Source organism: Eulemur rufifrons, chromosome 7, assembly GCF_041146395.1.
Source record: "Eulemur rufifrons isolate Redbay chromosome 7, OSU_ERuf_1, whole genome shotgun sequence".
In the NCBI taxonomy this organism is placed as follows: domain Eukaryota; kingdom Metazoa; phylum Chordata; class Mammalia; order Primates; family Lemuridae; genus Eulemur; species Eulemur rufifrons.
This window is the reverse complement of record NC_090989.1, coordinates 144857243-144872123: the sequence shown is the minus strand read 5'-3', so window position 1 is coordinate 144872123 and position 14881 is coordinate 144857243.

Here is a 14881-nt window from a genome sequence, read left to right as displayed (position 1 = left end):
GCACTTTACATTCCCTAAATCCTAATTTTTTCATTTACTTCATTCTGTCCTTACCCTCCCTGCTCAATCCTGAGAAGATTGTCAAAGGCTCCCCATGATGCTTAGAGTTCTCCTCTTTGAAGACTCCCAGGATCACTGCAGCTCCAGGGACCTCTCTGTGCTCTGCTGTCTCCCGGACCTGGGAGGCTGTGCCCAACGCCAGCATGCACGCTGGTCTCTGCCTTCCCCGTGCAGCCTAGTTCCCCCTACTGAGTGCCTGCGGGACAGGGTTAGGGTTGTCTCTGGTCCATCAGGGAGAGCCAGGGACTGTCTTCCTCTCCTTGTACCTGCCTTCGTTCAAGGCCACAGCTAAGACCAAAGAGAGGTGTCACAGAGTTTTCTAACCACCAGAGCAGTTGTAAGTAGAATGAATATACTCTCCACATAGGAAGTCTCGGGAAGATCATGGGCAATCATGTCCAGGAGTTCAGGGAGGTGTTTGTGTGTCGCGTGGGAGAGGGAGGTATCTTTCAAAGATCCCCTGTAGGGATGGACTAGAAGGTGTCTCAGATATCTTCCAAATTTGCCAATTAATGATTCTTGTAAATAAAAACTTGTGGTATGATATGGTCTGGATGTTTGGCCCCTCCAGATCTCATGTTGAAATGTGATCCCCAGTGTTAGAGATGGGGTGCAGAGGGAGGTGTTTGGATCAAGGGGCGGATCCTTCATGAATGGCTTTGTGCCCTCCCCGCATTAGTGAGTTCTCTCTGCTCACGTGAGAGCTGGTTGTTCAAAAGAGCCTGGCATCTCCACCTCTCTCTCTCTCGCCACATGACATGCCTGTCCCCCTTCGCCTTCTGCCTTGACTGAAAGCTCCCTGAAGCCTCCACCACAAGCCACATGCTGGCTCCATGCTTCTTGTACAGCCTGCAGAACCACAAGCCAAATAAACCTCTTTTCTTCATAAATTACCCAGCCACAGGTATTTCCTTTACAGCAACACACAAAGGACTAACACAGGGTACGACTTCCGGTTTCTGGTCTGGCACATACAGAGCTTGGAAGTCACCACTTCATTTTAACAAGTAAAAAGCTGAAGGAACTGAAAAATGAACATCTCTTCTTCAACCTGCCAGAAGTCCAGTCACATGGGAAATTGTACCCCCAAAGTTAGAGAGACAGATGGGTGAATACAGAGAATTACAACTTACCAGACCAGAAATCCACAAGAAGAAATCTCTGCAGGAACCAGTGGGGGGATAAGAGCACCCGAATTGTAACAGACTGCTGGAGGCTCAATGTGAACAACTCTGAGAGTTAAAAACTCCAGAGAAAGGACCCCACACTTCTGTGAGTTTTACTTCCAAGATCTGTACTGGGTCCACAAAGTGAAAAATCAAAGAAAAATCCCCTTGTGCTTCCGGCATGGGGAGGGCAAAAGTAACCATTTGAAATAAGCCAGACCATTCTGGTTTTTTTTTTTTTTTTTTTTTTTGAGACAAAGTCTCACTCTGTTACCTGGGCTATAGTGCTGTCATCATAGCTCATAGCAACCTCAAACTCCTGGGCTCAAGCAATCCTTACCTCAGCCTCCAGAGTAGCTAAGACTATAGCTGTGAGCCACCATACCCGGCTAATTTTTAAAAAAAAATTTTGTGGAGATGGGGTCTTGCTCTTGCTCAGGCTGGGCTTGAACTCCTGGCCTCACGTGATCCTCCCACCTCGGCCTCATTTTGTTCTTCTTAATAAGGCCTGCCCTTAACTGGCCTTAACCTAACTGGGAGAGAAATACCCAACTCAAGCCCATTCTAGCCATCTTGTCCCACCTAAGAAGGGGTGGGATACTGAGCAGCACTGGGGAAGTTCACAGCCCGGAGACACAGGCTCACTCAAAGGCTGAGACCAAATCATTGGACTACAGAATGCTTTCCCTCTCCCTACATCTTACCAACGCATCACTAAAGGCCTATTTACTGGAATTCCTTTTACTCAGTACATCATGTCCAGCTTTCAACAAAAGATCACAAGGCATACTAAAAGGCAAAAACACAGTTTGAAGAGACAGAGCAGATATCAGAACCACATTCAAATATGGCAGGGATGTTGGAATTATCAGACTGGGAATTTAAAACAACTATGATTAAAATGCTGTTAGGAAAAACTCAAACTGTTTTCCTCTGCTCTGACACCAACACAAAAACAACACCAAAGACTTCTGTGACCTCAAAATATGTGGGGATTTTTCCCCACCAGCAAGCACGCAATCAGTCCTTCAGGAGACGCCAGCTGGGTTAGGTGTTCTCCAATTCAATTCTAACACTATACCTGGAAACAGCATCAGATCCCACGGGCTGAGGGCTTGGTCCCCAAGACTTCCCCCTACCCCCAATGCAAATACCAGTCACAAATCTAGGCCTCCAGAACTTCTGACTAACTGGCTTCAAGTTAGGGTTCCCATGATCCCTCTTGGGGTTTGATTAATTTGCTAGAGTGGCTCATAGAACAAAGGGCAATACTTACTTACATTTACTGATTTATTACAGAAGTTATTTTAAAGGATACAAATAAATAGCCAGATGAAGAGATACGTAGGGTGAAGTCTGGAAGAGCCTTGAGCACAGGAACTTCTCTGTCCCTGTGGAGTTGGGGTGCAACACCCTCCCAGCGTGTGGATGAGTTCTTGTTCACCTTCCTGTCAGCCTCCACATGTTTAGCTCTCTAGAAGCCCCTGAACCCTGTCCTCTTGGGCCTTTTTATGGAGATTTCATTGTATATGCATAATTGAAGCATGGACACCAGTGTTGAAATGTGATTGGACAAAAATGGTATGATCTAAACCCAGCAAGGCCTGTGTGTTCAGATTCTTCTTGGCCTTTCTGTGCAGCATTCTTTCCTCCAGGGTATACAACAGGACTCCCTCTGGAATGAGGGCAGTTTGACCCACAATCAGATTAGAGTCCTGCTGTGTGCAGGTAAAAGGATGGCAGGAGAAGATCAGAGAAAGTCTGTTTATTGTAACAAGGGCTATGTTACAGGAGACAGGGTTAACAGATGAAAACACACACGTGTGTGTGTGTGTGTGTGTGTGTGTATAGACATATATATCTCTCATAATATGACAGATGCTAAGAGCTCTAGTGGATAAAGCAGATAACATGCAAGAACAGATAGGCAATGTAAGCAGAGAAAGGAAAATTCTAAGAATGAACCAAATAGAAATGCAGAGACCAAAAACATTAACAGAAATAAAGAATGCCTTTGCTGGGCCTATTGGTAGACTGGACATACTTAAGGAACTTTATCTGAGCTTAAAGATATCTTCAATAAAAACTATCAAAACTGAAAGCAAAGAGAAAAAAGGAAAGAATTGGGGAAAAAAACCAATAGAGTAAAATAGCAAAGAACTATGGGAAAATTACAAAAAGTGTAATATATGTGTAATGGGAATTCTAGGAGAGGAAAGAGAGAAAGGAACAAAAGAAACAATGGAAACGACGACTGGGGATTTCCCCCAATTAAATTCAGATACGAAATCACAGATCTAGGAAGCTCAGAGAACACCAAGCAGAATAAATGCCAAAAACTATACCAAGGCATAACATTTTCAAACTACAGAAAGTAACAGATAAAAAATCTTGCCACCTGGCCACTGTGGCCCTACTCCTCTGCACACCTCAGCAGCCCTGCCCACTGAGTGCCACTGGGCCACAGCTCTGCCCCCTGGGTGCTGTCATGGTCCTGCCTTCCATGCACCATGCACCTCCATGGCTCCATCTGCCACTGTGGCCTGATCACCTCAGCTGCTCCCTGCTGCATGCCACCACTGCACCTGGACCTGGGTAGAGTGAATGCCCACAGCCCTGGCACCCCTGGCCACTATCTAAATAGGCTCACCCAACCACCACTGCTACTGCCATGGGGAATCCCAGGTGGAGCAAACTCTCATGCCACCCACCTCTGTGGAGAGGGACACAGAGAGCCCTCCACCTGAGCTTCCAACAGTAGCCTGGGGACCAACCCACCATTCTGCATGAATATCCCCCAGCACTGAATTGGACGGTGACAACCACAGGGATCCTCCTCTCCTTCTGAGTCAGTCCTCCAGAGTACAACACAAGTACACCATCCAGGGACCTCTCCTTCTTTGCACTAAGTAGGAGAGTTCTCAGCAGAGAAGAACAGGTGAACTGCAAATTTATCTGTTTTGAGCTGAGAGAATATGTTTCGGATGAGAAGGAACTAGCATAATAACTTTGAAAACATGAAAAAACAAGCTGTTTCAACACCCTCAAAAAATCACAATAGGTCTCCAGCAACAAAACCCATCCTAAAGGAAAACTGTTGAAATGGCAGAGATGGAATTCAGAACATGGGTGAAAATAAGATGAATGGGGTTGATGACAAAGTTGAAAACACAATGAAACCAAAAAACAATTTAGGATATGAATGAAAAATTCTCTAATGAGATAGATAACATAAGAAAAGATATACTAGTACTTAAAGAAATGAAACAGTCATTTAGGGAATTTCAAAATACAGGCGCAGATAGCTTTACCAACAGACTAGACCAAGCAGAAGAAAGAATTTCAAAGCCGAAGACAAAGCTTTCAAATTAACCCAGTTAGTCAAAAATGTAGAAAAAAGAATAAAGAATCACTCAGAGAAATATGGGACTATGTAAAATAAACTAACATAAGATTTATAGGTATCCCTGAGGGAGAAGAAAAAGCAAAAAGCATGGAAATACTTGAGGAAAACTTCTCTGGTATTGCCAGAGACTTAGCTATTCAGATATAAGATGGTCATTGAACAACTGGAAGATTCATAGCAAACAGGACATCACCAAGACACATAGTCATCAGTCTGGCCAAAGTCAAAATGAAGGAGAAAATCTTCAAGCTACAAGAGGAAAGCTACAATTAACTTACAAAGGAAAATCCTTTGTAGGACTAACAGCAGACTTCTCAGTACAGACCTTACAAGGCAGACAGGATTGGGGTCCCATTTTTAGCCTTCTTAAACAGACAACTGCCAACCAAGAATTTTGTATCCCACAAAACTAAGTTTCATAAATGAAGGAGAAATAAACTCTTTCCCAGACAAGCAAACACTAAGAGATTATGTCACCTGCCCTACAGGAAATATTCAAAAGTGAGCTATACATGGAATAGAACAATTGATACCCACCAGTGTAAAAATACCCCTAAGTTAAAGCTCACAGCTCTTATAAAACAATAGCACAAGGGGGGAAACAAAACAGCAAGCAATTGTTCAACAGGATGAACAGAACAGTATCCCATATATCAATACTAACACTGAATGTGAATGGTCTTAATACTTCACCCAAAAGATATAGATTGGCTGAATGGATGAAAAAATACAACATAAGTATATGCTGTCTCCAAGAAACTCATCTAACCTGCAAGGACTCTCACAGATTCAAGGTACAGGGATAGAAAAAAATATTCCACACAAATGGAAACCAAAGTGAGCAGGAGTAGCTATTCCATCAGATAAAACAGACTTCAAATCAACAATGGTTAAAAAAGATAAAGACAGCCATTATATGATGATACAGGGAGCAATTCGGCATGGAGATATAACAATCCTGAATATATATGCACCTAACACAGGAGTTCCCAGATGCAAAAAATAAATTCTACTAGATATAAGCAAAGAAATAAACAACAGCATCATTATGGCCAGGAACTTCAACATTCCATTGACAGAACTGTACAGATCATCCAGGCAGAAAATCAATAAGGAACTTAATTAGGACTCGAGAACAAATGGATCTAACAGATATTTATAGAACATCTTGGGCCGGGCGCGGTGGCTCACGCCTGTAATCCTAGCATTCTGGGAGGCCGAGGCGGGTGGATCGCTCGAGGTCAGAAGTTCGAGACCAGCCTGAGTAAGAGCGAGACCCCGTCTCTACTAAAAATAGAAAGAAATTATTTGGCCAACTAAAATATATATAGAAAAAATTAGCTGGGCATGGTGGCGCATGCCTGTAGTCCCAGCTACTCGGGAGGCTGAGGCAGGAGGATCGCTTGAGCTCAGGATTTTGAGGTTGCTGTGAGCTAGGCTGAAGCCACGGCACTCACTCTAGCCCGGGCAACAGTGTGAGACTCTGTCTCAAAAAAAAAAAAAAAAAAATCTTAACCCAAAAACTACAGAATATACATTCTTCTCATCAGCACATGGGACATCTTCCAAGGTACGACACACGTTAGGTCACAAAACTAGTCTCAGAAAATTCAGAAAAACTGAAATCATACCGTATGTTTTCTCAGACCACAGTGGAAAGAAACTAGAAATCAATTCCAGGAGGAACTCAAATCTACACGGTCATGGAAATTAAACATCCCGCTGCTGAATGATTCTTGGGTCAATGATGAAATTAAGATGGAAATTAAAAGATTTTTCAAACTGAATGACAAAGGACACAAGCTTCCAAAATCTATAGGATAGAGTAAAAGCAGTGTTAAGGGAGAATTTCATAGCCTTAAGTTGCTTACATGGAAAAGACAGAAAGATCACAAATTAACAACCTCATGTCACACCTCAAGGAACTAGAAAAAGAAGAATAAACCAAACCCAAAGCTGCAGAAGAAAAGAAATAACAAAGCTCAGAGTAGAAGTAAATTAAATGGAAACCAAATAATAATAATAATACAAAGGATCAACAGAACAAAAAGTTAGTTCTTTGAAAAGATAAGCAAAATTGACAGAGCACTATCTAGATTAACCAAAAATAGAAAAGAAAGAACTCAAATAAGCTCAATCAGAAATAAAAAAGACATGACAACTGGTACCACAGAAATACAAAATACCACCCATTGACTATTATGAAAACCTCAATGCACACAAACTAGAAAAACCTAGAGGAAATGGATAAATTTTTAGAAATGCACAATCTCCTATGTTTGAATCAAGAAGAAATGCAAATCTTGAACACACCGATAACAAGTAGCAAGACTGAAACAGTAACAAAAAAATCTCCCAACAAAAAACGCCTTGGACAGATGGATTCACGGCCCAATTCTATAAGACCTACACAGAAGAAATGACATCTATTCTACAGAAATTGTTCCATAACATTGAGAAGAAGGGAATCCTTCCTAATTCATTCTATGAAGCCAGCATCACCTTGAAACCAAACCAGGAAAGGATACAACAAAAAAGAAAACTATAGATCAATATCCCTTATGAATATAGATGTAAAAATCCTCAACAAAGTACTAGCAGACTGAATTCAATAACATATCAAAAAGATAATTCACCATGATCAAATGGGTTTCATCCCAAGGATGGTTCAATACATGCATGCCAATAAATGTGATTCATCATATAAACAGAAGTAAAAACAAAAACTGTATGATTATCTCAATAGATGCAGAAAAAGCATTTGATAAAATCCAGTACCCATTCATAATAAAAACACTCAACAAATTAGGCACAGAAGGAACATACCTCAAAATTATAAAAGCCATAGATGACAAACCCATGGCCAGCATCATACTGAATGGGGAAAATTGAAAGCATTCCCCTTAAGAACTGGAACAAGACAAGGGTGCCCACTGACAACAGTTTTTTTTTTTTTTTTTGAGACGGAGTCTTACTCTGTTACCCAGGCTAGAGTGAGTGCCGTGGCGTCAGCCTAGCTCACAGCAACCTCAAACTCCTGGGCTTAAGCAATCCTACTGCCTCAGCCTCCCAAGTAGCTGGGACTACAGGCATGTGCCACCATGCCTGGCTAATTTTTTCTATATATATTTTTAGTAGTCCATATAATTTCTTTCTATTTTTAGTAGAGACGGGTCTTGCTCTTGCTCAGGCTGGTCTCCAACTCCTGACCTCGAGCGATCCACCCGCCTCGGCCTCCCAGAGTGCTAGGATTACAGGCATGAGCCACCGCGCCCGGCCTTACAACAGTTTTATTCAACATAGTACCAGACGTCCTAGCCAGAGTAATCAGGCAAGAGAAAGAAATAAAGTATGCTCAAATCAGGAAAGAGGTGGTCAAACTATCCCTGTTTGCTAATGATATGATCTCCTAAAGACTCCACGAAAAGTCTCTTAGAATTGATAAATAAATTCAGCAAAGTCTGAGGTTACAAAATCAATGTATACAAATCAGTAGCATTTCTATATACCAAAACAGTCAAGCTGAGTGTCAAATCAAGAACTCAATACCATTTACAATAGCTGCAAAGAAAATAAAATCTAGGAATACACCTAACCAAGGAGGTGAAAAATCTCTACAAGGAGAATAACAAAACACTGATAAAAGAAATCTTAGATGAGACAAATAGAAAAACATCCCATACTCATAGATTTAAGAATCAACATTGTTGATATGTCAATACTGTCCAAAGTGATTTACAGATTCCACACAATTCCCATCAATATACCAATGTCATTTTTCCCAGGTCTAGAAAAATAATCTTAACTTCATGTGTAACAAAAAATAGCCTGAATAGATGAAACAATCTTCAGCAAAAAGAGCATACCTGGAGGCATATTATCTGACTTCAAATTATACTACAAGGCTACAGTAACCAAAACAACATGGTACTGGTATAAGGGTAGAGTCACAGATCAATGGAATGGAACAAAGAACTCAGAAATAAAACTATATAGCTATGACCAACTGGCTTGCAACAAAACAGACAAAAACCTACACTGAGGAAAGGACATATCATTCAATAAATGGTGCTGAGAAAACTGGATAGCCACATGCAGAGGAAGGAAACAGGATCCCTATCTCTTGCCATATACAAAATTAATTCAAGATGGATTAAAGACTTGTATAAATATGAGACCTGAAACCATAAAAATTATAGAAGAAAACATAGGAAAATGTTTTTTCATAGGAAAATCAGCCTAGAGAAAGAATTTATAACTAAGACCACAATAGCAAATATAGCAACAAGAAAAATACATTTTAATGGGACTAATTAAAAAGTTCCTACACAGCAAGGGAAATAATCAAGAGAATAAACAGACCACCTACAGAATGAGAGAAAATATTCATAAACTATACACCCAACAAAGGACTAATATCCAGAATCTACAAAGAACTCAAATCATCAAGGAAAAAAACAAATAACCCCATTAAAATGTGGGCAAAAGACATGAACAGAGTTCTTTCAAAAGAACAGACAAATGGCCAAGAAACATGAAAAAATGCTCAACATCACTAATTATCAGGGAAATGCAAATTAAAGCCACAATAAGATATCACCTTACCCCTATCAGAATGTCCATTATTAGAAAAGTCAAAAAACAATAGATGGCATGGATGAAGTGAAAGAGGAATGCTTACACACTATCGGTGGGACTGTAAGTTACTATAACTTCCAAGGAAAGTAGCATGGAGATTCCTGAAAGAACTAAAAGGAGACCTACCATTTGATCCAGCAATCCCCCTACTGGGTATCTACCCAAAGGAAAAGAAATCACTGTATCAAAAAGATACTTGTACCTGAATGTTTACTGCAGCATAATTCACAATTGCAAAGTTATGGAATCTACCTAAGTGCCCATCAATTGATGAGAAGATAAAGAAAATGTAGTCACACATACACACACATATATGTATGTATTATATATGCACACATGCCATAGAGTATTACTCATCCATAAAAAGGAATGAAATAATATTTTTTGCTGCAACTTGGATGGAACTGAAGAATATTATCCTAAGCAAAATATCTCAGGAATGGAAAAACAAACACCGTATGTTCTCACTAATGAGTGGGAGCTAAATGATGGGCACACGTGGTCATATAGTGGTGTAAAGGACACTGGAAACTAAGAAGTGGGGAGGGTTGGAGGGGAGTGAAGGATATAAACTTATCTATTGAGTACAATATACACTACTCTGGTGACAGGCACACTAAAAGCCCTAACTTCAGCATTATACAATTCATCCACGTAACAAAAACACTTGTCCCCCTTTAATATTTTGAGAAGGGAGGAAGGAAGGCAGGCAGGCAGGCAGGAAGGCAGGCAGGCAGGTAGGCAGGCAGGGAGGGAGGGAGGGGAGGAAGGAGAGGAAGGGGAAGGGAAGGAGGGAGGAAGGGAGGAAGGAAGAATCCTGAAAGAAACCAGAGGGGAAAAACACACCTTACCTACAAAGGAGCAAAGATAAGAATTACATCTGTCTTGGCCGGGCGCGGTGGCTCACGCCTGTAATCCTAGCACTCTGGGAGGCCGAGGTGGGCGGATCGTTTGAGCTCAGGAGTTCGAGACCAGCCTGAGCAAGATCGAGACCCCATCTCTACTAAAAATAGAAAGAAATTATATAGACAGCTAAATATATATATATAGAAAAAATTAGCCGGGCATGGTGGCACATGCCTGTAGTCCCAGCTACTCGGGAGGCTGAGGCAGGAGGATTGCTTGAGCCCAGGAGTTTGAGGTTGCTGTGAGCTAGGCTGATGCCACGGCACTCACTCTAGCCCGGGCAACAGAGCGAGACTCTGTCTCAAAAAAAAAAAAAAAAAAAAAAAAAAAGAATTACATCTGTCTTTACCTCAGAAATCATACAAGCAGTAACAGTGAGTGAGATATTTCAAGTGTTGAGAGAAAAAACCCACCAAGTTAGAGTCCTGTAACCTGTGTAATTATCTTCCAAAAGTGACAGAGAAATAAAGACTTTCTCAGGCAAACAAAAACTGGAGGAATTTGTTGCAAGTAGACGCTACCTTGCAAGAAATGTCAAAAGAAACTCTTCACAGAGTAGGAAAATTACACCAGAAATTTCTGCATAAAGGAATATTGGAGAAGAAATAAGTAAAATAAAAATGTTTATTTTCCTTAACCTTAATTGACCTAACAGATAACAATTTGGTCAAAATAATAATGGCAACAAATTAGATTATCTTTGTTTATATATGTATATGCTTGTGTATAACTGAAATGAATGCATATAACGCAATACAAAGGATGGGAGAGAGGAAATAGGATTATTTTGTACTGGTACTACCTGTGAAGTACCAGTGTTATCTGAAAGTGGACTTAAATTAATTATAAATATTATTGCAAACTCTAGGGCAATTACTAAACAAAGATAAAAAAGTATATCTGGCATATAAAATGGAATCACAAAAAATTATCAAAACTACAAAAGATAGAAAAAGAGAAGACAAAAATAGGTACAAAGAACCAAAGGCAACAAATAGAAAACAGTAACAAATATGCGTTAATCCAACTATATCAATAGTTGATCACTTTACATGTCATTGGTCAAATACATCAATTAAAAGGCAGACTGTCAGAAGGGATTTAAAAAACCCCAAAACCAATTATGTGTTTTCTAAAAGAAACCCCCTTTAAATATAAAGACATATGGATTAAAAATGGAGAAAAATATACTGTGCTAAATGCTAATCCAAACAAAGTGGGAGTAGCTAATTAATATTAACTTCAGACAGAGCAGACTTTAGAGCAAGGAAAGTTATCAGGGACAAAGACGGGCACTGTATAATGATAAAGGGGTCAATTCCCCATGAAGACACAACAACCCTTAATGAGTATGTGCCTAAAAACAGAACATCAAAATACGTCAGGCAAAAACTGATAGAAATGCACGGAGAATCAGGTGAGTCCACTATTACAGTAGACATTCACATGCAAAAAAACTGAATCTACAAACAAATCTACATCCTTCACAAAAATTAACTCAAAATGGATCTCAGACCTAAATATAAAATGCAAAACTATAAAACCCTTAGAAAACAACATAGGAGAAAACCTAGATGACTTTAGGCATGGTAATGCCATTTTAGATATAACACCAAAGGCACAATCCATGAAATAATTGAAAAGCTGGACATCATTAAAATTAAACACTGATGCTCTTTGAAAGACACTGTTAAGAGGATAAGAAGATGAGCCGCAGTCAGGGAGAAAATATTTGCAGAGGACATATCTGATAAAGGACTGTTACCAAAAATGTATATAGAACTCTTAAAACTGCAACAAAAGCAACTGATTTAAAAGTGGGCAAAAGTCTATTATCTATAAATGCGCCTTTAACCTTTCAACCTCACATACAACTAGAGAAATCAAAGCAACACCAGGGTATCATTTCTCCCCTATCAGCCCAGCAAAGTCTGTTTGGCAAGTCTAGGCTTATATAATAAATAATTGAATTCATACGTAGTGAGGGGGAAAGGAAAACTCTTCCTCACAGAATTCCAATTAATAAATATAGAAGAAAATATGGGAATACAAAATCCCCATTTGGCAAATATCACAATAATAACTGTGTTAGGCAAGAATCATTGAAGGATGCTAAGATTAGTGGGCAAACTATGAGTAACAGGATATTTACAGTCTCAAACTATCTCCCCATAAAACAGTAATTAATTACGACAGGAAAAAATAGTAATTTTACAGTGGAGAAACCAAGTAGACACCCTTTAATCCAGTGATTCAAGTTAACATAACCAGCAATGAGACATATTTACAGCATGTGCCTCTTGATGATGCAGCGAACAGCCTGGTGCCAATTTTGTGGTTTTCTTCCTCAAAAGGCACAACCTGAATTTTTTTTTCCTTTTTTTTAGAGATGAAATCTTGCTCTGTCACCAAGGCTGGAGAGCAGTGGCACAATCATAGTTCACTGCAGCCTCAAACCCCTGGGCTCTAGCAATCCTCCCATTTCAGCTTCCTGAGTAGCTGGGACTACAGGCATGCACCACCATGCCTGGCTAATTTCTAAGGTTTTTGTAGACATGAGGTCTCACTATATTGCCCAGGCTGGTCTTGAAGTCCTGGGCTCAAGTGATCCTCCTGCCTTGGCCTCTCAAAGCGTTGGGATTACAGGCGTGAGCCACCTCGCCCTGTCTGTAACCTGAATTTAATCATGAGAAAATATCAGACGAACCCAAATTAAGAGGCATTCTGCAAAATAACTAACCATTACTTTTCAAAAGTGTCAAGGTTACAAGAAATACAGACAGAGGAAGAGTTGTCCCAGGTTGGAGGAGACTAAGAAACTGTAACAACTAAATACAATGTGGGATTGAATCTTGGGACCAGAAAGAGTAGTAGTTGGGCAACTGACGACAAGGTTTAAGGATCAGTCAATAATATACTATGAATGTTAATTTCCTGGTTTTGATAATTGTATGCAGTTATGGAAGATGTTAACATTTGGGGAATCTGGGGGACAGATACAGGGAAATTCTTTGTACTGTTTTTGCAATTTTTTTTAAGTCTGAGATTATTTCAAAATAAAAAGTTAAAATATGGCAGGGAAAAAAAGGGCCAAAAACCTGAACACACCTACCTCACCAAAGAAGATATAATAAATAAGCATATGAAAAGATGGACATCGTATGTCATTAGGCAATTGCAAATTAAAAAGAGATACCACTGCACACCTATTAGAATGTCCAAATCCATAATACCAACAACACCAAATGCTGTTAAAAATGTGGAGCAACAGGAACTCTTATTCATTGCTGGTGGGAATGAAAATGGTACAGCCACTTTGGACAAGTTTGGCAGTTTCTTACAACACTAAACATACTCTTACCATATGATCCAGTAATTACACTCCTTGGTATTTAACCAAATGAGTTGAAACTTCTGTTCACACAGAAACCTACACACAAATGTTTATAGCAGCTTTATTCATAATTGCCAAATCTTGGAAGCAATCAAGATGTCCTCCAGTAGGAGAATGGGTAAACTATGGTACAGAAAATGATATATTATTCCCTGCTAAAAAGAAATGAACTATCAAGCTAAGAAAAAATTGAGGAAACTTAAATGCATATTACTAAGTAAAAGAAGTCAATCTGAAAAAGCTACATACTATATGATTCTATATGACATTTTGGAAAAAGCAAAAGACAGTAAAAAGATCGTTGGTTCCCAGGGGGGAGTGGGGGAGGGAAGGATGAATAGGCAGCACACAGGATTTTTAGGGCAGTGAAAACTATTCTGTATGATACTATAATGTGGGATACATGTCATTACACATTTGTCAAAACCTACAGAATGTATAACACCAAGAGTGAACCCTAATGTAAACTACAGACTTTGGGTGATAATGATGCAGGTTCATCAGTTTTATCAAATGTACCTCTCTGATGGTGAATGTTGGTAGCAGAGGAGGCTGTTCGTGGGTAGGCTCAGGAGATATGTAGGAACTCTGTACTTCCTACTCAATTTTGTTTTGAAACTAAAAATGTTCTAAAGTATAAAGTTTATTTCTAAAAAACACACAAAAAACTTGGGCTAGATGACCTGACCCAAAGGAGGCATCCCGGAACTGAGTATTGCTGCTATACAGTAAGTAAAGCTAAGGAACCAAGCCTTGTGATTTGATCTGATCTTGTTAGAAAGAATGGTTAAGTAGAGAGGCTCAATTTATTCTTGACGCTGCCCACTTCCCTCCACATATACCACAGTCATTTTTAATTAACCAGCACCTCCTCCCGGTCCCCACAATTGTCAGAGTCCACTTTTATAATCTGCTCATCTTAAAAGCAAACTCAAGCAGCTGCCACACGGCATTGTCAACTCCAAGACTCCATAGCCCTGAGCTCTGAAACCAGGACCCAGAAGCAGTTCTATCATGATCCAAGGCCACTGCTGTTGGGAAAGATTATGATCAAGCAGATTACTCATCCAGGAGAATGACAAAAGTACAGAGGACCCTAGAATCTTACCTGAAACCCCACCATTGCAATATCAAAGCCAAGCAGGGACAAGTTCAGCTCTGCTGTGAGCTTTCAAAAAGGGACTGCCAAGGGCTTGAATCTGGCATCCTTCACTTGCCCAACAGCATGAGCAGAACTGAAGATTTAGAAAAGATCAAAGCCATCCAACGAGTTTCACATCCTACCCTACCAAATTTCCTTGGGATGACCTC